This window comes from Apus apus, chromosome W (assembly GCF_020740795.1).
Source record: "Apus apus isolate bApuApu2 chromosome W, bApuApu2.pri.cur, whole genome shotgun sequence".
Classification (NCBI taxonomy): Eukaryota; Metazoa; Chordata; class Aves; order Apodiformes; family Apodidae; genus Apus; species Apus apus.
Window position 1 is genome coordinate 7,858,583 of NC_067311.1, and position 27,116 is coordinate 7,885,698.

At 45.3% G+C, this 27,116-nt stretch overlaps 1 long non-coding RNA gene across 1 annotated transcript; it reads right to left on the bottom strand.

Annotated features, from left to right (window-relative positions):
• On the bottom strand, nt 1-26,802 carry LOC127395227 (uncharacterized). The gene is made up of 2 exons (XR_007891761.1): nt 26,712-26,802; nt 1-472 (listed from the first exon to the last, which is right to left on the bottom strand). It is a non-coding gene; the product is annotated as an uncharacterized LOC127395227 (long non-coding RNA).
• Between the last annotated feature and the right edge of the window lie 314 nt (nt 26,803-27,116).

Genomic DNA, 27,116 nt, shown 5'->3' on the forward strand with positions numbered 1-27,116 from the left:
TGGATTGAAAACTAAACTACACAACTTTAATTAAAACACTAATGAATCACACAAGAAAATATATACAATTATATACAGATATATTCAGATATGGGCAAAAGCCTCTCGCCTCCCCCCACCCCCAGCAACTCCCACAGCACTCCCCTGAACTGGGAAGAGTCCCGAGAAATCCCGGAGCCGCTGCTGGAGAAAGCGGAGAGTTATGAGGGTCAGGAGAGCTCGAGCCTAAGGGTCGGCGGTGATGGATGAGCAGAGTCCTCCCCGGACGCCGGCCATGGACGGAAGAGAGAGCGGCGAGAAGAAGGAGGAAGCTGTCTTCTAAGATCTCTGTCCTTCCTCTGAGCCTACGTAGATATATGGAATGGAATATCTTTGGCCAATTTTGCTGTCTGTCTAACTCAGCCTCCCACGGGGGGGTCAGAGATCTCCCCATAGTGTCTGAGCCGGCGGAGTGAAGGTGTAACCTTGAAGCCTCAGTAGTTAGAAAAACATTCCACTGTCTTATCAGCCTAGCAGAACACACAGTTGCTAGTTACAAGAAAGCTTACTGAAGGAAAAAAAAATCAGTGAAAAGAAAAATTGGCTTAATCCTGGCTAAAACCAGGACATTCCACCCCTTATTCTATACCATATATTACATACAGGCTCTATACTTTACCAGCTGTCAAATTAAGGATTCTCTCCCAAAGTCAGATTACCTTGAGGTACATATTGTACTTCACCATCCTCCATCATCACACACCAGGTATGTCCAGGTCCCTGAGCAAAAGCAATACCCCTGACAGGTTTACCTTTGCCTGAAGCAGGATAGACCCAAACACTTTTACCCAGCAGGTTTCTTTCACATACCACAGGGACTTTATCCCCATCTGTAGTATGCAAAAGGTCTGACTGGGCAGGACCAGCCCGATTGATGGATCCCCTGGTATTAACTAACCAGGTGGCCTTTGCCAAATTTTTATCCCAGTTTTTGAAAGTTCCACCACCCATTGCCTTTAGGGGAGCCTTCAACAGACCATTGTACCTTTCAACTTTCCCTGAGGCCTGTGCATAGTATGGGATATGGTAGATCCATTCAATACCATGCTCTTTAGCCCAGTCAGTGACAAGACTGTTTTTGAAATGAGTCCCATTGTCTGACTCAATTCTCTCTGGAGTACCATGTCTCCACAAAATTTTCTTCTCAAGACCCAGAATAGTATTCCTGGCTGTGGCATGAGGCACAGGATATGTCTCCAACCATCCTGTACTTGTTTCCACCATTGTAAGCACATAACGCTTACCCTGGCGGCTCTGAGGAAGTGTGATGTAGTCAATTTGCCAGGCCTCTCCAAATCTGTACTTTGACCACCTCCCCTCATACCACAAAGGTTTCAACCGTTTTGCCTGCTTAATTGCAGCACATGTCTCACAGTCATGGATCACCTGTGCAATAGTGTCCATGGTTAAGTCCACCCCTCGGTCACGAGCCCATTTGTATGTTGCATCTCTGCCCTGATGACCTGAAGCATCATGGGCCCACCGAGCCAGAAAAAGCTCACCCTTGTGTTCCCAGTCTAAGTCTACTTGGAACACTTGGGCAGCCTCATCTGCTCGTTGGTTGTGTCGGTGTTCCTCAGTGGCTCGACTCAGAGGCACGTGTGCATCCACATGACGCACTTTTACCTCCAGTTTTTCTATCCGAGCTGCAATGTCTTTCCACAGGTCAGCAACCCAAATAGGTTTACCCTTTCGCTGCCAGTTATTCTGCTGCCACTGTTTTAGCCAACCCCACAAGGCATTTGCTGCCATCCACGAGTCAGTGTAGAGGTAGAGTCTCGGCCACCTCTCTCGCTCAGCAATGTCCAAAGCCAGCTGGATGGCTTTTACCTCTGCAAACTGACTTGATTCACCTTCTCCTTCAGCTGCTTGTGCAACCAGTCGTGTAGGACTCCACACGGCAGCTTTCCACTTCCGGTGGTTCCCTACAAGACGACAGGAGCCATCGGTGAAAAGAGCAAATTGTTTCTCCAAGTCACATCGGTGGCATGATGGACAGGAGAAAGGTTATTCTCGAACATGAATCTCAGCACTGGTAGCCTGGGCGCCAGAAAGAGCTGTGCTTCAGTGCCAATCACTTCTGAAGCGGCTCTAACTCCTTCATATGCTGCAAGTATCTCCTTCTCAGTTGTTGTGTAGTTGGCCTCGGAACCTCTGTAGCTCCGGCTCCAGAATCCCAGGGGTCGACCTCGAGTTTCCCCTGGTGCTTTCTGCCAGAGGCTCCAGTTGGGACCATTGTGTCCGGCTGCAGTGTAGAGCACGTTCTTGATGTCCGGCCCTGTTCGAACCGGTCCAAGGGCCATTGCCTGCGCAATCTCCTTCTTGATCTGCTCAAAAGCTCTCAGTTGGTCAGGACCCCATTTGAAATCATTCTTCTTTCTGGTCACCTCATAGAGAGGTTTCACAATTTCACTGTAACATGGAATATGCATTCTCCAGAAACCAACAGTCCCTAAAAAGGTTTGAGTGTCCTTTTTAGTTGATGGTGGGGCCATAGCTGTTACTTTGTTAATCACATCCATTGGGATCTGGCGACGACCATCTTGCCACTTGATTCCCAGGAACTGGATCTCTCGCGAAGGTCCCTTGACCTTGCTTCTTTTTACAGCAAAACCAGCATCCAGAAGAATTTGGATGATCTTTTTACCTTTCTCAAAAACTTCTTCTGATGTGTCACCCCACACAATGATGTCATCAATGTACTGCAGGTGTTCTGGAGCTTCACCCTTCTCCAGTGCAGCATGGATCAGTCCATGGCAAATGGTTGAGCTGTGTTTCCACCCCTGGGGCAGTCGATTCCAGGTGTACTGGACTCCCCTCCAGGTGAAAGCAAACTGTGGCCTGCACTCTGGTGCTATGGGAATAGAGAAGAATGCATGAGTAATGTCAATAGTGGCATACCACCTAGCTGCTTTTGACTCCAACTCATACTGAAGCTCTAGCATGTCCGGTACAGCAGCACTAAGTGGTGGTGTCACCTCATTCAGGCCACGATAGTCCACTGTTAGCCTCCACTCGCCATCAGGCTTTCGCACTGGCCAGATAGGACTATTGAAGGGTGAATGTGTCCTGCTAATCACACCTTGGCTTTCCAATTGCCGAATCAGCTTATGAATGGGGATCACAGAGTCTCTGTTGGTGCGATACTGTCGTCTATGCACTGTTGAAGTGGCAATTGGCACCTGTTGGTCTTCAACCTCCAGCAACCCTACTACAGAAGGGTCATCTGAAAGGCCAGACAAAGTACGCAGCTGTTCAGTGTCCTCAGTCTCTACAGCTGCTATACCAAAGGCCCACCGGTACCCTTTCGGGTCACGGAAGTATCCTTTCCTAAGATAGTCTATGCCAAGGATGCACGGAGCACCTGGGCCAGTCACTATAGGGTGCGTTTGCCACTCCTTACCAGTGAGGCTCACACCGGCCTCCACAACAGTCAGTTGTTGAGAACCTCCTGTCACTCCAGAGATAGTGACAGGGTTTGTCCCTTTATGATTCGATGGCATTAGAGTGCACTGTGCACCAGTATCCACCAAAGCTTTATATCTTTGTGGTTCTAATGTGCCAGGCCACCGAATCCACACAGTCCAATAAACTCGGTTGTCCCTCTCCTCCTCCTGGCTGGAGGCAGGGCATCCCTAGGGTTGAGCACTAGAGCTCGATGAACCATCCTGGTTGTTGACTGGTGCAACCTTCCTCTTGGAAGAACCATCTCCTGGCTTTGTTCTGTTTAGAAGCTCTTGCACACGTAACTGGAGCATATCAGTGGGTTTCTTGTCCCAGACTCTCATGTCCTCTCTAAAATGATTTTTCAAGAGAGACCACAGGTGGCGTCGCAGTGAGTCCTGTCTTCCTTGCTGCTGTCTCGTAGCAGGACGTCTCTTCTTAATGGCTGCAACACGTGACCAGTTGTCTCTAGGAAGAGTCTGGAGTTTACTTCCATTTGGCATCTTATACTTCCTGTCAACCATTTTCTTAACGGCTGAGGTTTGGAAGTAAAGGGAATCAGAGAGGATGTCTCCATACTGTCGTGCTTTGACAGTTACTTCACGTACAGTTGGTCTTTCGTAACCTTCAAAACATCCCATGAAGGAGAATATATGGGCATGCGCTGCTGGTACAGCCTGAACAAACTTCCGGAACATTTGTGTGTCACACTCAACATCATCAGGATCTGTGATTCCATCGTTATTATAGATCACTTCTCGCACAGCAATCTCTCTCAAGTAGGTGATGGCTTTCTCGAGAGTGGGCGTTCTGCTTCGGCGCCATCCGATGTCACCCTTGTGGGGATATCTCTCTCTCACAGCTGAAAGAAGTCGGTCCCACAGGGTAGTAGTTCCTGTCTTACTACTAAGTGCTCTGTCAATACCAGCATCTCTGGCCAGGGATCCCAACTGCTTGGCTTCTCTCTCATCCACATTGTAGGTCTCAGCACCACTATCAAAGCATCGGAGCAGCCAAGGAAGGATTCCCTCACCATCAATGCGGGTGAGGTCCTTTCTCATGAGGCGCAGTTCTTTCATAGAGAAAGGGTGGGCAAGGTCATCGTCGTCATCTGATTGAGGAGGACCTGCTGTTCTTTTATTTGCTTGAGAGTGGCTTGGTTTTTTATCTGTCTGAGAGTGGTCTGGTTTTTTATCTGTCTGAGAGGTACCTGCTCCATCATCTGTATTAGGATCCTCTTCTTCCTCACCCTCACTTTCTGCTGCTTTTGTCTTTGCCTTGCTCCTAGTCACAGGGTTAACTAGCTTGGTTCGCGATGGATCAGGCTTTTTCTTTGTAGAAGCAGTTGTTTTTGTAGCAGCAGGAGTGGTGGTATTGGCAGCAGTGGTGTTGGCAGCAGCAGTGGCAGCAACATTGCCTGTGGGGGAGTGGCAGTGAGCAGAACAACATCTGGTCCTACGCATCCACAATATATTATAAACATTCAGCAAAAACATCCCCACTGCAACCATGCTATTCACATCAAGAGCTGGGAGATTCAGCTTGAGAGAATATGGAGAGGTAAAATTGAACCAGCTATTGCTGTTATCAACATGGACCGTTCTATTCACTTTAGGAGTTGTACCAGTAGGACTAGCAGTGTAACTGTACACATACAGTGACCCCATAGAGAACAGTATCATCATCCCTAGGATCACTAGGCTGGTAATGATACGGTTGACCATGGCTACAGTTCTGTCAATAAACCACAAATGAATCACAAGAGCAGCTACAAAGTGCAGAATGCCCTCGGCTACATACCACATGTACAATTGCAGGTTTGGAAAAAGATCCAATAGATTCATTGCAGCAAGTGTCTGTTCAGTTTTCAATCCGTCAGAACACTCAGCAGAATTATTGCTCATTGCTATCTGAGGGACTCCTCCCCTCAGAGATGGAATTTTGGACACTCCCAATTGATGAAAATGTGTAATCTGGGCTTAAAATCAAGCCCCACGTTGGGCGCCAATTAAATTGTTGTCACCGTTTGACTCAGGTCCGACAACAATGCTCTCGATCCCCTCCCCCCCCACCCAGTCAGGGAAGGAGAGAGAGAAAAGGAGAGAGACTTGGCTGGATTGAAAACTAAACTACACAACTTTAATTAAAACACTAATGAATCACACAAGAAAATATATACAATTATATACAGATATATTCAGATATGGGCAAAAGCCTCTCGCCTCCCCCCACCCCCAGCAACTCCCACAGCACTCCCCTGAACTGGGAAGAGTCCCGAGGAATCCCGGAGCCGCTGCTGGAGAAAGCGGAGAGTTATGAGGGTCAGGAGAGCTCGAGCCTAAGGGTCGGCGGTGATGGATGAGCAGAGTCCTCCCCGGACGCCGGCCATGGACGGAAGAGAGAGCGGCGAGAAGAAGGAGGAAGCTGTCTTCTAAGATCTCTGTCCTTCCTCTGAGCCTACGTAGATATATGGAATGGAATATCTTTGGCCAATTTTGCTGTCTGTCTAACTCAGCCTCCCACGGGGGGGTCAGAGATCTCCCCATAGTGTCTGAGCCGGCGGAGTGAAGGTGTAACCTTGAAGCCTCAGTAGTTAGAAAAACATTCCACTGTCTTATCAGCCTAGCAGAACACACAGTTGCTAGTTACAAGAAAGCTTACTGAAGGAAAAAAAAATCAGTGAAAAGAAAAATTGGCTTAATCCTGGCTAAAACCAGGACATATGTCTAACTCAGCCTCCTACAGGGGGGTCATAGATCTCACTGTAGTGTCTGAGCCAGCAGAGTAAAGGTGTGACCTTGAAGACCCAGCAGTTAGAAAAACATTCCACCATTTGTTATCATATATTTTCTCCGGTTTTGCTTTATGGATCAGGCAAATCACACAAAGCTGTTGTTGCACGGCTGGAAAACGGCCAGTGACAAAGGTTGAACTTGGTACCGGCTCAGCCCAAATTGTGGAACTTAAGGCAGTTTTGACCGCTTTGAAACTTTTTTCTGAACCTCTTAATATAATTTCTGATTCTCATTATGTTGTTATGTCAATCACGTTTGCCTTTTTCTTATGTTAAAGAAATTTATAACTACCATCTGTTTACCATTTTCCTGACCTTGCAGACAGAGTTGGAGTCTCACTCTCATCCTATTTTTATCATGCATATTCGTTCTCACACTAAGCTGCCTGGGCTCTTGACAGAAGGAAATGCTGTTGCGGATTCACATACCATAGCTACTGTACAATTTGATTCTGCCACTGCTTCTCATTATTTTTCTTTTTTTTTTTCACCAGAATGTTGCAGCCTTACAAAAAACGTTTCAGCTTACCAGGTTGCAAGGTAAATAAATAGTTTAGTCATGTCCTGACTGTCAGTCTGTGATTCCAGCTACATCGATGCTTTGTGTTAATCCTCGTGGCCTTCAGCCTAACGGTATTTTGCAGTCTTATGTTTCCCATATTAATTCTTTTGGCAGGTTGAAATATATACATGTTTCTATTGACACCTTTTCTGGTTTTCTTGTAGCTACTGCCCATACAGGGGAACAGGCATGAAATGTTACCTGGCACTGGACCCATTGCTTTGTGGTGATAGGTGTTCCTGTTTAAATCAAAATGGACAATGGCCCACCTATACCTCTGCTTCTGTTTTTCTGTTTTTGCAACAGTGGGGCATGCGCCATACGACTGGCATTCCAAATTCCCCAACTGGTCAGGCCATTGTCAAGTGTGCACATGCCACTCTAAAGGCAATGTTATTTAAATAAAGAAGGGGGAACATGTCTCCTCAGGAACAATTAGACAATGCTACTTACACCTTAGATTTTTTAAATCACAACCCCACGCTAGAATTTTTAACATGTCCAACACCATTTTCAGGGATCTCAGTTTTTTAGTCATTCCCCTAAGGGTGTGGTATAAGGATCCTTTTTCCTTGGGTCAATGGCAAGGACCTGTAAAACTAACAACTTGGGGGAAAGGGTATGCTTGTGTTCTACTTCCAACAGGTCCCAAATGGTTACCAGTGAAACTTGTGAAACCATACAATGAGCTGAAAAAGCAACATGCAAAATCCAGTTCCACAGATGCAGATGTTGACCCTACAACAGCAATGGACCTGCAAGAGGAGTTGTGTACAGACCACTGACATTACCTGGGGACATATGAAATGATTGGATCAAACCACAAGTACCCTGTTAGCCATGAGCAACGCCCCACCAAGTCCGATTAACATCTTTTTGGCCTACCTTGCTGCTCTATCTGCTAGCAGCAAAGTGAGCATAATAAAACTTGTGATCTTTCTTTTGTGTTGTCCCCACATTTCAGGTGAAATTTATTGGGTGTATGTCGGCTCCATGGGGTGGTAGTTCCTGTCTTACTACCAAGTGCTCTATCAATACCAGCATCTCTGGCCAGGGATCCCAACTGCTTGACTTCTCTGTCATCCACATCACGGATTTCAGCCCCACCATCAAAGAACCTGAGCAACCAAAGAAGTGGCTCAGCTGCTGTGGGGAACGCCCTATCTTCTTTACCCCACATAAGACTAAACAAAAGATGCCTTTCAAGCCAGCAAAACAGGAGTGACGCCTTCACTCAAGGACAGAATGAGCAGGCCTCTTGCCCTGCGAGACAGGTGCATAGCAAAGGAACAACATAAAGGTTATGATGACTGGCAGAAGAAAAAACAATAGATTAAAAACGTAAATATACATGGCCAATAGTGATTGGCTAATTCAGACAATGGTATCTTTTGGAATAATGGTCTTTGGTCTATAAAAAAGAAGAAAGAGAAAAATCTGCGGGGGTTTTTAGGACTCTGCTCGCCCTCTCTGCCTGCTTTGGACAGACCCCGCTGCAGCACCTGGACCTGCTTGGACGCCACTCCCGCGCTCGAAGGAACGGAGAAAGGGGGGCGCCGCCTGTGCTCGCCCCGCGGGGGTCGTGCCCGCTCCCTGGAACTCTGCCTGCCTGGCCCGGACCGAATCGGACCAAAGAAGCCAGCCCAGCCTGCGTCTGCCACTTGCCACGGGACCGGAGCCTTGCCCGCCAGTAGCAGGAAGGGGTCACCCCGGTTACTGGGACGCCGGCCCCCTTGCAGATCTCCAATTGAGCCTGCCAGCACTTCGGACGATCAAATTAAGGAAGGAAGGTAAATATACAGGCACACACGCACACACACACATACTTTTACCTTCTTACAGGGCTCAACTCCTACCCTTTCACTCCATTGGTTTGCACCTCTCCTGAACCTTGATCCCTTAGTGTGTGTTATCCCTTAATAAACTGATTAATTTACAAACTAAACATTGGTCTCAGTAACAATTTCTGAGCGTGGTAGGGGTGGGGTACTTTAATCTACCCTCTAAGAAACGATCCCACACTCAGGGCTCATTTATAAACCTCTCCACATTGGGGGGGGGAGTCGCGAAAATATCCTGACAGCCGGTAGCTCTTGGTACCGGCCCGCGACAGCTGCATTGCAGGTAAAGTCCTTTCTCTTGAGGCACAGTTCCTTTAGAGAGAAAGGTTGGACAAGATCATTGTTGTTATCTGCTTGACAAGGGCCTGCTCCTTTATCTATTTTAGAAGAATCTTCTCCATCCCTCTCTTCCTGGTTTCCTTTGATTAGGTCTTTTAACAGCTTTTTAAAATCAGAGTCCTCTATTGTTAAATGTGTTCTTGTGGTCTCAGATGGCTGTTTCTTTGCTTTGCTCTTGGTCACAGGAATAACTTTAACTTTTGTTTGTTTGGATTGAGTGGCCTTGGTCTTTGCAGCAGCAGTAGCGGTGGCAGCAGCCTTGCTTCCTGTGGGGGAGTGGCAGTGAGTGGAACATCTTGCTCCACAAATCCACAACACATTATAAACATACAGCAGAAGCATCCCTACTGAAACAATGCTATTTTGATCAAGAGCTGGGAGATTCAACCTGAGAGATAAAGTAGAGGTAAAACTGAACTTGCTACTGCAAGTAGCAACATAGACCTTTCTGCTCACAGGAGGATTTATACTGTATACATACAGTGTCACCATACAGATCAGTATCAAAACCCATGTGAACACTACACAGGAAATTACACGGTTGATTATGGCTATAATCCTGTCGATAAACCATAAAACAATAACAAGAGCAGCTACACAGAGCAATATTATCCCGGCTGCATACCACATATACGATTGCATGTCAGGAAACAGGTCCATCAGATACATTGCAGAAAGTGTCTGTTCAGTTTTCAACCCGTCAGTATATTCAGCAGAAGCATTGCCCATTGCTATCTGAGGGATTCCTCCCATCAGACAAGCAATTTTAAACATTTACCAATTGGTGAGAATTTATAGCCTGGGCTTAAGATCGAGCCTCGCATTGGGCGCCAATAAATTGTTGTCACAGTTTGACTCAGGATCAGCGATTAAACCAGCGACAATAATGCTCTCAATCCCCTCCCCCTGGTAGGGAAAGGAGAGTGATAACAAGGAGAGAGACTTCCCGGATTGAAAACTAAACTAGACAGCTTTAATTAAACACTAATGACAAAATAAAATACGTACAATTATATACAAATATGTTCATGAATGTGCAAACCCCTATTGGCTCCTCCCCACCCTCAGCAACTCCCACGGCACTCTCCTGAGCTCTGAGCTGTCCTGAAATGTCCCAGAGCACTGCTGGAGATAGTGGCAGAGCAGACAAGAGCTGAGGGTAGAGTCCCAGACTGCTACCTCCGGAGAGAGCGCAGAGTTATGAGGGTCAGGAACACACAAGCCTAGGAGTCTGTGAGGGACCAGCCCTCCGGATCTACTTTGGGAAATGGTATCGAAACCCTGTTGTAGCCCCTGCTCATATGCATCCTAAAAGGCCTGCCTGGAAGGATGGAAACTGCAGTAATGGCCTGCATAGATGAGATAATGACGACAATGATCGAGGGGCAGAGGGGGAAGGAGGTCCACTCCAGCTGCTCACACATGTATGGCTCAGTCACACACGTACTCATTGTGAAATCAAGATTCTAGGCCTATAAAATAGGGGGCTGCAATGGTGGGCTTTTGGGAGTTTCATCAACACTGACCATCAACAGCGACCCTCCCCCGTTGGCTGGACCAACGATGCTGGATCCAGGACTGGTGATTTTCCTGTCCTCTTTCTCTCTCTCTTTCTCCCCCCTCTCACCTTTTTCTTCTCATCCCCTTTTCCTTATTTAATATATATATGCAGGTGGTTTTCTTTAGGTTGTTCAGTATTAACTCCTACTAGTGTAATAAATGTCTTTATTTGTTATAAGCAGACCTTGTGTGTCGCTGCACCTTAAGCTGATCAAGGGATATTGGATGGTCGAGCTTTTACTCGGACCGTCATACATTTACTCTCTCTGGGAAAAGACCAGGTCTGAGAGAAGGATTTTGAGCCCAGCCGCACCTAGGCTCCTCTCTGAAGGAAGTCTAGAAAGCAAGGGGGTTCAGTCCTAATCTCCCTGGGCTGCCCAGTCTGAGTTGTGACATGTACAGGACTGGATCCAGCCGCACCTAGGCTCCTCTATTGCAGCAAGAGCTTAGAAAGCAAGGGGGCCCAGTTCTAACCTTCCTGGGTTATTAAATCTGGGACGTGTTAGGGTCGATGGTGATGGATAGACAGAGTCCTCCCTGGACACTGGCCATGGATGGAAAAGAAGGGAAGAAGAAGCAGGAAGGAAGTTGTCTTCCATGATCTCTGACCTTACACCGAGCTTACGTAGATATATGGAATGGAATATCTTTGGCCAATTTTACTGTCTGTCTAATTCAGCCTGCTACAGGGGGGTCATAGATCTTGGGTCAATTTTGCCGTCCGTCTAGTCCACCCTCCCTATGGGCTGCTCCCAGCAGCATCTTAGGCACCAAAGCAAAGAAGCAACCTTGGAGTCTCAGCAGCAGCATAACCATTCCAGTGTTATCAGTCCACTAGCGGGAAAACTTGCTGCTAGTTAAAACAGAGCTTGCTGAAGGAAAAAAACATTAGTAAAAGGAAAAAGGGCTTCATCCTGGCTCAAACCAGAACAGGGGAGGGAGGTTCTGCAGATAGTTTCCTTTCATTCTTTTCCTAATTCTCGTTGTCCTCCAGACAGTTTGTATCCAAGGTAGGTTACTTGTTGGTGCACCATCTGAGCTTTCTGTTGAGAAACTTGATACCCATTTAGTCCCAAAAAATTCAACAAACTAATAGACCATTGAATACAGTCAGGTTTTGTTTCAGTTGCTATTAATAGGTCATCCACATACTGCAGAAGGATTTCCGTCTCTGGAGGGAGGGTCCACGTTTTCATGTTCTTGTGCTAATTGATTTCCCAAGATTGTTGGTTTCTGGAGAATGCATATTCCAGGTTACAGTGAAATTGTGAACACCTCTCTATGAGGTGACCTGAAAGAAGAGTGACTTTAAATGGGGTCCTGACCAACAGAAAGCTTTTGAGCAGATTAAAAAGGAGATTGTGCAGGCAATGGCCCTTGGACCAGTTCGAACAGGGCCAGACATCAAAAATGTGCTCTACACCGCAGCCGGGTACGACGGTCCTAACTGGAGCCTCTGGCAGAAAGCACTTAGGGTAGAATCAAGTTCGACCTTTGGGAATCTGGAGCTGAAGCTACAGAGGTTTCGAGGCCAACCACACGACAACTGAAAAGGAGAAACTTGCAGCATACGAAGGAGTTAGAGCCACTTTGGAAGTGATTGGCACTGAAGCACAGCTCCTCCTGGCACCCAGATTACCAGTACTGAGCTTCGTGTTCCAGAGTAACCTTTCTCTTATCCTTTGTGCCACCGATGTGACTTGGAGTAAATGGACTGCTTTAATTATCCAGTGAGCTCGAATAGGAAGGCCTAATCGTCCAGGTTTTGTAGAAGCAATTACAAACTGGCCTGAAGGCACACACTTTGGAATGCCACCACAAGAAGTGGTGAGACTGGCTCAAGAAGCTCTACCGCATGATCATCTACCAGAGACTGAGAAACAATTTGCTCTTTTCACCAATGGCTCCTGTCATCTTGTAGAGAACTGGCTGAAGTGAAAAGCTGACGTGTGGAGTCCTACATGACTAGTTGCACAAGCAGCTGAAGGAGAAGGGGAACTGAGTCAGTTTGCAGTGGTAAAAGCCATCCAGTTGGCTTTGGACACTGTCAAGCGAGAGGGGTGGCCGAGACTCTGTGTCTACACTGACTCATGGATGGCAGCAAATGCCTTGTGGGGTGGGCTAAAGCAGTGGCAGCAGAACAACTGGCAGCGACAGGGTAAGCCAATTTGGGTGGCTGATCTGTGGAAAGACATTGCAACTCGGATAAACAGGTGGTAAAAGAGCATCATGTAGATGCACATGTACCTCTGAGTCGAGCCACTGAGGAACATCGACACAACCAGCAAGCAGATGAGGCTGCTCAAGTGTTCCAAATTGACTTAGACTGGGAACATAAGGCGAACTCTTTCTGGCTCGATGGGCCCATGACACTTCAGGTCATCAGGGCAGAGATGCAACATACAGATGGGCTCGTGACCAAGGGGTGGATTTAACCATGGATGCTATTGCACTCAAGGCAAATAGAAGAACACCTTTCAAATCCAGTACTGTAAACAATACCTGATTATTTCTCAATTTAGTAAGTGAGGTATAGGGATTAGCCACCACATGGTGTAAGTCTTTAACAATCTTATTTACTCCCCTTAAATCTTGTACCACTCGATAAGTCCCATCCGGCTTCTTCACCGGTAATATGGAGGTGCTATACTCATTCACATTCCACTAACAGTCCATGCTGTAAAAAGTTGTTAATCGGGCCTTCTATCCCTTTACGATCTTCTAATTTCAAGGGATCTTGCCTTTGTTTACCAGGCTTACTCCTTCCTTGAGCTCTATTATTATGGGAAGGGCATTATTTGCCCTCCCTGGGGTCCCCACAGCCCATACTCCTGGATATACCTGATTAATAATTTCCTCTATTTCAGGCACTGGTGCAGCAGACCTTTCAGAATACATTAGGGCTACACTTAAAATCTCAATTAATTGGTTCTCTTTTATCTTTAATTCCATGGTTCCCTGCTTAAAAACTGTTACTGCTCCCAATTGTTCCAATAAGTCCTGACCCAACAATGGTTTGGGGGAATTTGGCAAATATAAGAATCAATGTATCCCAGCCTGCTTTCCTAATTTAAATTTGAGGGGTTTTAAAAATAATGTCTTTTCTGTTGGCCAGTAGCTCCTATTATTACATTAACAAAATCTTTGCTTATACAACATTAGCTGTAATATAGTGTTATAATACAAAGATCTGTTAAAGGTCACCATCCTCTAGTTTGTACAAAGGCCACCACTGATTACAGCACTTGATTAATGTCTTCCTGTTCACATTCCCACATGACGGTCCCCCTACATCTCTCCAGTGTGCTAGGATACATCCTAGGGGGCTCTTTCTCAGAATCTCACTACTTAGCCTTCCCCCCATTTTAAACTTTCACTAAGGCAACACACGGGATGTTAATGTGTATATAAATCCACAAAAAACCCCCAAACTAATCAACAATGACCCCACAGTCATGGGGTCCTAAGACCCTGCAGTCACGCAGTCACTTTGTCTCTGGCTGCACCCCTCACAGGATAATGGAACCACAGCTTGGAACGCCCCACTTGCTTCACAGCTGTGCCACATCTCAGTTACTCAGTCCATTCACACAAGCGTCAAATCCAAATACATTTTGAGAAAAGAGTTCTGTCACGGTTTAGCTCCAAGTTGGCAGTCAATTCAATAACAATAATGCTCTTGATCCCCCCCTTTCCCCCAAGATAGGGAAAGAGGGATTAAAAAAAAAAGAGAGGGAGGCTTTCTGGGTTGAAAAGTGAAAGAAATTGATTTTAATTATTAGTGATAGGGGAATATATATATATATTTATAAAGGGACGTGCAACACCCGATCCCCTCCCTCCTCCCCCAGTGACTTTCACAGACTCCCGGCTGAAGGGGGGAGTGGCCAGGCACACAGACGGGGTCCTCGGATGTCGGCTGTGAAGAAAAATGGAAAAAAAATAGAGCGAGCCAAAGAGAGGGCGATAGAAGCGACAGTAAGCAGAAAAAGAAAGCTAAAAAGGAAACCAAAGTCTTGACTTCCGTGATGTCTTAACTTATACTGAAAGCCAAATAGAGAAAATATTCTTCTGATTTGCTGATCCTGCCTTCAGTCTAGTCTGCTCCCCCATGAGGGGGGGGCGGGGAGGCTGCAGACATGAGCTTCAGAAATGTCCTTGTTTGTTATCAGTCCACTGGTACTGCCAAAAAAAAGTTCACTGAAAGGAAAAAAAAATCAGCAAAGAGAAAATTCACCTTGCCCGCCGGCGGCGAGGGAAGCAAGCAGTCCAGAATCAATGTGATTGATAAAGCAAGCTTCGATTTATTGAATACACAGTGTTACTTTTATACCCTTTTCCAAACCTACTTGTAGTGAATTCATTGGATAGTAACTACTTGTAGTGATTTCATTGGATAGTAACTACTTGTAGTGATTTCACTGGATAGTAACTACTTGCAGTGATTTTACTGGATAGTAACATACACACTGAGTTCCAGGGTTCTTCCTTGTTTTCTATTATTCTACTTCTCTACCTTGTCCTTGAGTTGGTTTAAGCTAGCAGAGAGATTGTTTATACTTGTGTTAGGCTAAAAAAGAGATTGCTTGTACAGCTGCTATTTGTGTTACACTCTCAAGGCCTCTCGAGGAGATAGCAAGGGCCCATGGCCCTGCTGCTCAAGCCATTCTGCAACACTTGCCCTGGCTCAAACCAGGACAAGTTCCTTACGATAAATCAATAAGATAAAGCAAATAAATCAATACCGCCTCAGAGTACGTTATTGCAGAAGTCCGTAGCTCAACCCATGCCCGTACCCACGTATCAAATACCAGAGTACACCACTCCCAGCAAGCGTGCACGAAACCAGAAGTACAAATGCTTATACAAGTTTTGTACCCAAACCTAACGTATATTCTCGGGCATTTGTAGCCTGGTACACAGTGCCCCACATAGGACGTCTCCTACGACTTATGGGAACCCCCTGATGACCGATCCCAGATTCCAGAATAGAAACCCAGAAATTTTTTAAGAATACCTTATTCCTTTAGACAGTCCTTGTCTGCTACTGCAGTGATCCGACTGAGGTGAGGAGTCCCTCCAGGAAATCCTGGGGGTACCCTAGGGAGTCCTGTTCTCAGCGGGTCCTGCAATCAAGCAGAGCCGGTCCCATCTCAGGTGCCAGAAAAGATGCCATGAAAAGCCGAAATCAGGACACAACAGTCATAGCGACTATTAAGTAGGTATTCTCTATTGCAGCGCTGGACGCTCAGGGGATCGCTCCTCCTAATGTGTGTGCCGTAAAGGGTTAGTTATACACCTTATATGCAAAACATATATACATATTCATAAGGTGCCCAAGAAATGGTTAGCATATTAATTATCTTTCGAGAACTCATTGTCATAGGTTACCACCCACTCCCTCATACGCACTGTGATCTCTTGGTGGGCTTCAGAGACATCTGGTGGTCATTTACTTCATTCATTCCTCTTCATCGCAGTGTCCTTTTAATGAACTCTAGCCTTTTACTTCCTTGCTGCAGTCTTGAGGCATCCTGTGTCTCTTTATCTCGTAGTAGCCTTGCATTCTGTTCTCAGAGATAAGTTCCTCTTAAAGAATTATTATGTGCTTACATATACATTCCACAAAGCAACTGTTACATAGTTCATTGCTGCTGCTTGTTTAAAGACCTTAGCTAATAAATTTTCATTAGGATCTCACTTCAGTTTAATTGTTTTGTTTACTTAAAGAACTTGATCTGCTTCTGAATACCAGGCAATTTCCAATTCTCAGTTCTGAGATTCAGATATTCCTTACTGAACACTTGTGCTGGTTTTGGCTGGAATGGTGTTAATTTTCTCCATAGCAGCTGGTATGGGGCTCTGTTTTGGATTTCTGCAGAAAACAGTGTTGATAACACAGGGATGTTTCTGTTATTGCTGAGCAGTGCTTACATAGAGTCAAGGCCTCTTTGCTTCTCATACCACTCCTCCAGTGAGTAGGCTGAGGGTGCACAAGAAGTTGGGAGGGGACACAGCCAGTACAGCTGACCCAAACTGACCAAAGGAATATTCCATACCATATGATGTCATGCTCAGCATATAAAGCTGTGGGAAGAAGGAAGGGTGTCCTGGTTTGAGCCAGGATGAAGCCACTTTTACTGATTTTTTTCCTTCAGTAAGCTTTCTTTTAACTAGTAGCAAAGTGTTCCAGCTTGGAATGATAACAAATGCTGGAATGTTTTTCTAACTGCTGGGACTTCAAGGTCATGTCTTTGCTCTACTGGCTCAGGCACTACGGGGAGATCTATGACCCACCCCCGTAGAAGGCTGAATTAGACAGACAGCAAAATTGGCCAGAGATATTCCATTCCATATATCTACGTAAGCTCAGAGGAAGGTCAGAGATCACAGAAGACAACTTCCTTCCTTCTTTTACTTCCTTTCTCTTCCATCCATGGCTGGCATCCAGGGAGGACTCTGTCCATCCATCACCGTCGACCCCTAGGCTCGAGCTCTCCTGACCCTCATAACTCTGTGCTCTCTCTGGCAGCTCTGGGACTGTTCGCAGCTAAGGAGAGTGCTGTGGGAGTTGCTGGGGGTGGGGGGAGGCAATAGGGGTTTGCACGTACCTGAATACATTTGTATATAATTGTATATATTTTCTTTTATCATTAGTGTTTAATTAAAGCTGTGTAGTTTAGTTTTCAATACAGAGCATCTCTCTCCTCATTATCTCTCTCCTTCCCTACCTGAGTGGGAGGGGATCGAGAGCATTGTTGTTGATCCTGAGTCAAACTGTGACAAAGGGGGAACATACGGAGTGATGATGTTTGTCTTCCCGAATAACGGTTACATGTGATGGAGCCCTGCTTTCCTGGAGATGGCTGAACCTGCAAATGGGAAGTAGTGAATTCATTCCTTGGTTTGCTTTACCTATTAAACTGTCTTTATCTCAACCCATGAGTGTTCTCACTTTTACTCTTCTGATTCTGTCTCCTGTCCCATCCAGGAGGATAGAATCAGGGGTTGGGTGGTGCTTAGTTGCTGGCTAGGGTTAAACCATGACACCACTCCAGTAAAAATAACTCCACTTAATTCTTTTGGTTCTTCTCTATCATACATTTAGAAAGTAGGAGATCTGCAGATTCAATACTTGTTGAAAGTGAGACTTTTCAAAGTAAAAAAAAAGGAATCTATTATATTCAGCATTTAGGGAATTTCTGCCTTAAGGAAAGTGCAAGAACTCAAACTATTTCAATGTAGCAATAAGGTGAAGTGGAGGAGGGAATTGAATTGCAGGATAGAAGTTGACCAAGAAAGGAGTAAGAACTACCAGCCAAAATAATATCATAGGTTGAAAGAATAATTTGCCATTGTGAAGAAATACAGGTGAAATACACTGAGGCTGCATGTTATAGAAAGGACAAAGAGGTTTTATGAACCAGTGTTACTTTGATGTAAATACTTTAAAAGCAAAATATACCTATTTAAAATGTATTTAACTGTTCCTGCAGAAGCAAAACAGCTATAAAAGGAAATGAAGCTTGCATTAGCCAAGTCTGGTAGAGAAATACATGATATTGGCCATTGACTGACATCTTGTTAAGGAAAACCCATTCATCGGGCTAGAATAATTTCACTGAAAGTACACACAGACCTATTTGCCTCAAAAAGAAAAAAATGATATATTCCACTTTTAGTTATAAAGCTCACAGTATATGTAATTCTTTATTGATCTTATTAGAGCAATACCACACTCAAGAGTTATATAATGGTTGTAAAGCATACATTTGTGTCCTGGTTTGAGAGTACCAGCATAAAAATTGCTTATGGTTATACTAACCTGATACTGCCAATAGCACCACCAACTGCTCCAAGCCCATTGATGTAGCAATTACAATGGAGGGGAGCAGCTGTGCCTATGGGGAGGATAGGACAGGTGACCCAATTGGACCAATCACAATATTCCTTCCCATGGTGCTCGGTATAAAATGGCTCCTAAGAGCACTACTTTCTGGCTGGTGTGCTTTGGCTTTGTCTGTTAGTTGTCTCTTCTTGTGCTGCAGGTGTTCCTGCATCCTGTTTCCTCTCCAGAGAAGAACATTGTGCACTGAGACACATTGCTTTCCTCTGCCTTCTCAAGTAGGACTGGTGCAGCTACTCCAAGATTTTTTGGTGGTCTGTTGCTGGGACCCTAAACTCAGGCACCCCCATCTTTTACCAAGTCTGGTTTGGGACATTTTCAGTCAGAATGTAATTACCAACTGAGGGATGTGGATTCCATATTTTCATATTGATTTATGTCTTTGAATGTATTTGAATATTTGTATGCAATTCATCATGATTATTTACTATTTTGTTAAACCTATTCTTTGAGAGCAAAGAACAAACCTTTTACATGGGAAGAAATAGAAGGGTACACTTGCTAGACAGTTTCTTCCAGCCAAAATATTTGGTGGAATAATATACCTTCTAGGAGACACAGTGCCTATGTTTTCAGATTAGGGGCAGCTAGTTGAAAAAGTGTGTCCATATACAAATGTATAACGACTGCAGAAGGCTACCTCTACTAATACACATGCAAGCTTTTTCATGTGTAATCATAGAATGGTTTGAGTTGGAAGGGACCTTAAAGATCATCTATTTCCAATCCCCATGCATGGACAGGGACATGTCCAACTAGACAAGGTTGCTCAAAGCCCCACCCAATCTGGCCTTGAACACTTCCAGGGATGTGGTGTGGAGAATAGCCATGGGAAAAGAAAAAGGGTCCTTCTCTATCTGTAAAGAAGTAGACAAAACAATATGAGGCCAGCTAAGGGCCAGGGCTTGCTGTGAGCAGCATTGTGAATGTTGACAAAAATCAGAACACAGTTTATCATGTGCTCGGTGTGTGATTGGCTACATCCTGGGAACCCAAGGTCTGTGTATGTGCCAAGAAGCAGGTGTGAGTGCTGTTTACACTCTCTGTACCCCAGTTGCTTATTCTCAGTTCCCACTGTAAAAGTATATAAGGGAGTGTTTTCTCATAATAAATTATTCCATTGCTTCTCACCCTGGAGTTCATGTCTTAACCCACCACAATGGGGCAGCTACAATTTCCCTAGGCAACCTGGGCCAGTGTCTCACCACCCTCATACTAAAGAATTTCTTCCTAATGTCTAACCTAAATCTCCCCTCTTCCAGTTTTAATCCATTACCCCTTGTCCTTTCACTCCCTGCCCTTGTCCAATGTCCTTCCCTTTCCTGTAGCCCCTTCAGGCACTGGAAGATGCTCTAAGGTCTCCCCAGAGCCTCCTCTTCTCCAGGCTGAACAGCCCCAACACTCTCAGCTTGTTCTCACAGCAGAGCTGCTCTGGCCCTCAGATCACCTTTGTGGCCTCCTCTGGACTTTCTCCAGGAGCTCCATGTCCTTCATTCTAGTGGGATGCTCTGCTGCTGGACATGAGCACCTCTTTGGAGTTTAAGGTCCTTTAGCTTTCACCACACTGGGGTTCAGTCCAGCTCATCACTGCAAAGAAAAAAGGATCATCTCCTCCAGGAATAGTCACTTACAGGACATCACATTTATACAGCATCCAAAAAAGATGTGAGAGGCAGTGAGCTGATGGGGAACCCTCAGATTCCATAGGAAGTGATAGAAATAAATAATAACAAATCCAAAGAGGGTTGTTTCTTCCCTGATGTCATCCTGCTGTTATTTCTTTGTGTAACTTAGCTTAGTTCTAAACTTTATTCTATAATAGAGGCACAAAGGATGAGAACTTTTCCATCAACATGAAGCCAGAGCTTTTGCTGGGCTGGGTTCAGGTCCCACCTAAGAGTAGGATCACAAAGGAGAAGTCCTACCACAGGTAAATAATAAAGCTATTTTTAAGCTGTGCTGGAGAGAAGCTGTGATTTCTAATGCACAAGCAGGAAGTTCTCATACTGAAAGTGGGGGATTTTCACCACAGCAAAATTGATAGAGAGTTAAGACTGGAGCCCTGTTAGTTACCTAAACCAAATTACTTTCCATTTTGACTTGAAGACAAGTGTTGCTGCCCCATACAGCCAGAGCAATTCTCCTGAGCCAGAGCACGGAGATTTGAAATGCCTTTGCAAAGGAAACATAATCCCTCAGTAAAGAAGTTCTTCTTCCTCATGTTGAGGTAGGACTTCCTGTGTTGTAACTTGGTGCCATTTCCCCTCATCCTATCACAGGGCACCACTGAAAAGGGACTGGCCCATTCTTGACATCCACCCTTCAGATATTTGTAGACATTAAAAAAGTCCCCTCTTAGTCTTCTCATTACTAAACAGCCCCAGGTCTCTTAGCCTTTCCTCGTATGACAGATGTTCCAGTCCCTTAATCATCCTTGTAGCTCTCTGTTGGACTATTTCCAGTATATCCCTATCCCTCTTGAACTGGGGAGCCCAGAACTGGACACAATACTCCAGATGTGGTCTTCCAAGGGCAGAATAGAGGGGGAGGAGAACCTCCCTTGACCTACTGGCCACACTGTTCTTAATACATCCCAAGGTGCTACTGGCTCTCTTGGCCACAAGGGCACATAGCTGTTCCATTGTGTCGTGGACTGACAACCTCACTAGTCTTTTGTGGGGGGGGAAGATGGGCCATTCTCCACACATGGATAACTCTTGTCCACCAGGACCCCAAGGTCCTTCTCCATGGGGCTGCTTTCTAGCAGGTCAACCCCTAATCTATATTGGTGCATGGTGTTTTTTCTCCCCAAGTGCAGGACTCTATACTTATTCTTGTTGAACCTCATTAGGTTCATCTTTGCCCAGCTCTCCAGTCTGTCTAGATCTTGCTGAATGGCCACACAGCTTTCAGGGGTATCAGCCAATCCTCCCAGCTTCATGTCAAAAGCCTTACTGAAGTCAAGGAAGACAACATCCACTGTTGTCCCAGCATCTATCCATTCTGTCACAACATCATAGAAGGCTATCAGATTAGTTAGACATAATTTCCCCTTGATTAATCCATGCTGGCTACTCCTGATAACCTTCTTTTCTTCCATGTGCTTAGAGATGACTCCCAGAATAAGCTACTCCATCATCTTTCCAGGGATGGAGGTCAGGCTCACCGGTCTGTAGTTACCCAGGTCCTGTTTCTTGCCTTTCTTGAAGACTGGAGTGACATTAGCTTTCGTCCAGTCCTCAGGCACCTCTCTCATTTTCCAGGACTTTTCAAAGATGATGGAGAGCAGTCTAGCGATGACTTCTGCCAGCTCCCTCAGCACACATGGGTGCATCCCATCAGGGCCCATGGATTTGAAGATGTCCAGTTTCCTTAACTGATCTTTAACCCAATCTTCTTCAATCAAGGTGATGTCTTCCTCACTCCTGACTTCTTCTGTGGGCTCGGGGGAAGGTCGGAGATGACAGAAGAAAACTTCCTTCCTTCCTGCTTCGCTCTCTCGCCACTTCGCTTCGCCTCTCTGTCTGCCTTCCTTCTTCTCTCTCTCTCTCTCTCTCTTTCTTTTTTGTTCGTGGCCGGCGTCTGGGAAAACACCATCTGCCCATCGACCTCAAGCCCTCCTGACCCTCGTAACTCTCTGCCTTTCTCCAGGGGCAGCTTCGGGATTCCTCGAAATTGTCTCGTCTGAGGGAAGTGCTGTGGGAGTTGCTGGGGGTGGGGGGAGGCAAGAGGCTTCTACCCACACCTTTGTATAATCACATATATATATACATATATACTCTCATATCACATATTAGTATTCTAATTAAAGCTGCACGGTTCAGTTTTCAATCTAGCCAAGTCTCTCTCTCTTTTTTTCTCTCTCTCCTTCCCTACCTGGGTGGGAGGGGGAGGGGATCGAGAGCATTGTTGTCAAACTGAGTCAAACGGTGACAGAGTGGCCTTAGTCTTAGCAGCAGCAGCAGTGGTGGCAGCAACCTTGCCTGTGAGGAAGTGGATTGTGATCACTCTACATATCCGCAGTACATTATAAACATTCAGCAGTGAGTGTTTATACTACTGAAGCAATGCCATTTAGATCAAAAGCTGGGAGATTCAGCCTGGGAGAAAACGGAGAGGTAAAGCTGACCCTGCCTTTACCAACATAGATCTTTCTGTTCACATAAAAATCCTTACTATACAGTGCCACCCTATACAACAGTATCAAAAACCCTGTGAGCACTAAATACCTTATCACATGATAGATTATGGCTTTGACTATAGTCTTGTTGATAAACCATAAACCAATAACAAGAGCAGCTACACAGAGCAGTATTATCCTGGCTGCATACCACATATACAATTGCATGTTGGGAAAAGGTCCATCAGAAACATTGCAGAAAGTGTCTGTTCAGTTTTCAATCCATCAGTATATTCAGCAGAAGCATTGCCCATAGCTATCTGAGGGATTCCTCCCATCAGAGGTAGAATTTTTTACATTCACCAATTAGTGAGAATTTATAGCCTGGGCTTAAGATCAAGCCTCACATTGGGCACCAATAAATTGTTGTCATGGTTTGATTGAGAATCAGCAATTGAACCAGAGACAATAATGCTCTTGATCCCCTCCCCCTCCCACCCAGGTAGAGAAGGAGAGAGAGAATGAAGAGAGAGAGACTTTCCAGATTGAAAACTAAACTAGACAGCTTTAATAAAATACTAATGATAAAAGAAAATATGTAATAATTATATACAAATGTGTCCAAGAATGTGCAAAACCCTATTGCCTCCCCCCACCCCCAGCAACTCCTGCATCATTCTCCTTAGCTGTGAGCAGTTCTGAAATGTCCTGGACTGCTGTCAGAGATAGAGGCAGAGCAGACAGGAGCTGAGGGTAGAGTTATGTGGGTCAGGCATGCGTGAGCCTAGAAATCAATGGTGATGGATAGATGGTGTCCTCCCCAGATGCCAGCCATGGACGAAAGAGAAGGGAAGAAGAAGCAGGAAGGAAGTTGACTTCCATGATCTCTGACCTTACACTGAGCTTACGTAGACATATGGAATGGAATACTTTGGTCAATTTTGCTGTCTGTCTAGCCCACTCCTCCCTACGGGAGGGCTGCAGATACGACTCTTCTCCTCCTTGTAGCAGAAGAGGCTGCAGTTTCAACAAGTAGAGCAGTGGCCTTGGCATCTCAGCAATAGCATAAACATTCCAGAGTTATCAGTCCACTAACTGGAAAACTTTCTGCTAGTTAAAAGAGAGCTCTATAAAGGGAAAAAAAAAATCAGTAAGAGGAAAATTGGCTTAATCCTGGCTCAAACCTTTACAATATTGCTTCAAAATTAAAGGTTTTCTTTAGGCTCTATCTTTAAAAAGAAATGTAAGATTTATAGAACGAAAAGCAGAAAAGGAGAGGAACTATGCAGTCTTCCCCAGGTGTGAAACTGAAGCAGAACAGTTAAGGAAAGAATAATGCTAACACTCATGTCTGCCTGTTTCATTTAAACAAGTAGACAAACAAGCCAGGTATGCAAGAAAATTTTTTTTTAAAAGACTGTCACTTTTTAAAGTAAATTTCTATTTCCTGTTTTGGTGAATAATTATTTGGCACTAGATTAACGTAAAAAAAATTGACAAAAAAAAAATTAACAAATTAACTAAAAAATTAACCAAAAAAACCCAAACAAAAAGACCCTAAAAAACCCCTGTGAACCAAACTTTCTAGAAGAAAATATATAAGCAGCTAAAAACCCATTTTTACTGTCAGCAAGATCAATAATCATAAAACTGTCATAATAATTTTTTTTCATCTGTTTTTTGCCTTCTTGTATAGTAAGAGTTCATGGTTTCAGAAAACATTGTGAAAACTGAAGATTTTGCAAAATAGATATGATGCTCTGCAGGGAGAACCAAATGGTGATGTGGATGATGGTTCACCAAATTTGGAGGTGTCATTGAGGCCAAGTCAGTCCGTACCTCGCATCAAAAAGTTAAGAAAAAAAGGCGGGTACTTATCATAGGTGACTCACTTCTAAAGGGAGCGGAAGGCCCTATATGCAGGCCGGACCTACTTCTTAGGGAGGTCAGCTGCCTCCCTGGGGCCAGGGTTAAGGATACACGGAAGAAACTCCTTACCCTACTTCGGCCCTCTGATTACTACCCATTACTGTTATTCCAAGTAGACAGTGTTAGCTACCAGAAGTCTAGGGGCAATGAAGAAGGCCTTCAGGGCCCTGGGACATTTGGTTAGGGGATCGGGAGTACAGATGCTGTTCTCCTCTATCCCACCAGTAGCAGGGATTGATGAGGGGATAAACAGGAAAAGCCAGAAGATTAACTCCCAGCTCTGGGACTGGTGCAGCCGACAGGACTTTGGCTTTATTGATCATAGATGGACCTACAGGACACCAGGCATGGCAATAGGTGGGGGAAGCCTAACCCGAAGGGGGAGAAGGATCCTGGGGCACGAGTTAGCAGGGCTCATCAAAAGGGCTTTAAACTAGGTTTGAAGGGGGATGAAACCAGGCTCACCAGAGATGAGCCTAAGGATGGCCGCCAGTCTGCCATCCCACTCAAGGTGGGAAATGGGCGTAAATGTGACAACAAAAACACAGGGTTCAATAATAGGTTAGTAACCACTCAAGTGGTCGGGATATCTGTACTGCAGCTCAAGTGTATATATGCCAATGCCCGTAGCATGGGAAATAAAGGAGTTAGAAGCTATTGTGCACCAGGGAGACCATGATATAATTGCCATCGCGGAAACATGGTGGGATGATTCGCATGGTTGAAGTGCTGCAATGGATGGCTACAGGCTCTTTAGAAGGAACAGGCAAGGCAAGAGAGGTGGTGGGGTGGCATTATATGTTGAGTGCTTTGACTGTCTAGAATTCAATGTTAGACACACCAAGACAGAATGTATATGGGTAAGGATAAAGGGGAAGGCCAATGAGGTTGAAATCCTAGTGGAAGTCTGCTACAGACCACTCAACCAGGATAAAGACACTGATGAGACATTCTTTCAACAACTCAGAGATATCTCACATTCACTAGGCCTTGTTCTCATGAGGGACTTCAACTTATCAGATGTCTGCTGGAAGTACAACACAGCAGAAAGGGGGCAATCCAGGAGGTTTCTGGAATGTATGGAAGATAACTTCCTGCTACAGCTGTTAAGTGAGCCTACCAGGGGTAGTGCCATGCTAGACCTACTGTTTACTAACAAAGAGTTGGCCCAAAGAGTGGTGATCAATGGTGCAGAGCCCAGATAGAGACCTGTAACTAGTGGAGTCCCTCAGGGATCAGTGCTGGGTTCAGTCCTGTTCAACATCTTTATCAACGACCTTGATGACGGGACAGACTGTCTTCTCAGCAAGTTTGCTGATGACATGAAGCTGGGAGGATTGACTGATTCACCTGAAGGCTGTGCGGCCATTCAGCAAGATTTGGACAGGCTGGAGAGCTGGGCAAAGAGGAATATAATGAGGTTCGACAACAGCAAACGTAGAGTTCTGCACCTGGGAAGGAACAACAAAATGCACCAGTACAGGCTAGGAGGTGATCTGCTAGAGAGCAGCTCTGTGGAGAAGGACCTGGTAGACAACAAGTTATCCATGGGACAACAATGTGCCTTTGTGGCCAAGAAGGCCAATGGTATCTTGGGGTGCATTAGGAGGATGTCACCATTTGACTCAGGTCCGACAACAATGCTCTCGATCCCCTCCCCCCCCCACCCAGGCAGGGAAGGAGAGAGAGAAAAAGAGAGAGACTTAGCTGGATTGAAAACTAAACTACACAGCTTTAATTAAAACACTAATGAATCATACAAGAAAATATATACAATTATATACAGATATATTCAGATATGGGCAAAAGCCTCTCGCCTCCCCCCACCCCCAGCAACTCCCACAGCACTCCCCTGAACCGGGAAGAGTCCCGAGGAATCCCGGAGCTGCTGCTGGAGAAAGCGGAGAGTTATGAGGGTCAGGAGAGCTCGAGCCTAAGGGTCGACGGTGATGGATGAGCAGAGTCCTCCCCGGACGCCGGCCATGGACGGAAGAGAGGCGAAGAAGAAGGAGGAAACTGTCTTCTCAGATCTCTGTCCTTCCTTTGAGCTTATGTAGATATATGGAATGGAATATCTTTGGCCAATTTTGCTGTCTGTCTAACTCAGCCTCCCACGGGGGGGTCAGAGATCTCCCCATAGTGTCTGAGCCGGCGGAGTGAAGGTGTAACCTTGAAACCTCAGTAGTTAGAAAAACATTCCACTGTCTTATCAGCCTAGCAGAACACACAGTTGCTAGTTAAAAGAAAGCTTACTGAAGGAAAAAAAAATCAGTGAAAAGAAAAACTGGTTTAATCCTGGCTCAAACCAGGACATTCCACCCCTTATTCCATACCATATATTACATACAGGCTCTATACTTTACCAGCTGTCAAATTAAGGATTCTCTCCCAAAGTCAAATTACCTTGAGGTACTTCACCATCCTCCATCATCACACACCAGGTATGTCCAGGTCCCTGAGCAAAAGCAATACCCCTGACAGGTTTGCCTTTGCCTGAAGCAGGATAGACCCAAACACTTTTACCCAGCAGGTTTCTTTCACATACCACAGGGACTTTAGCCCCATCTGCAGTATGCAAAAGG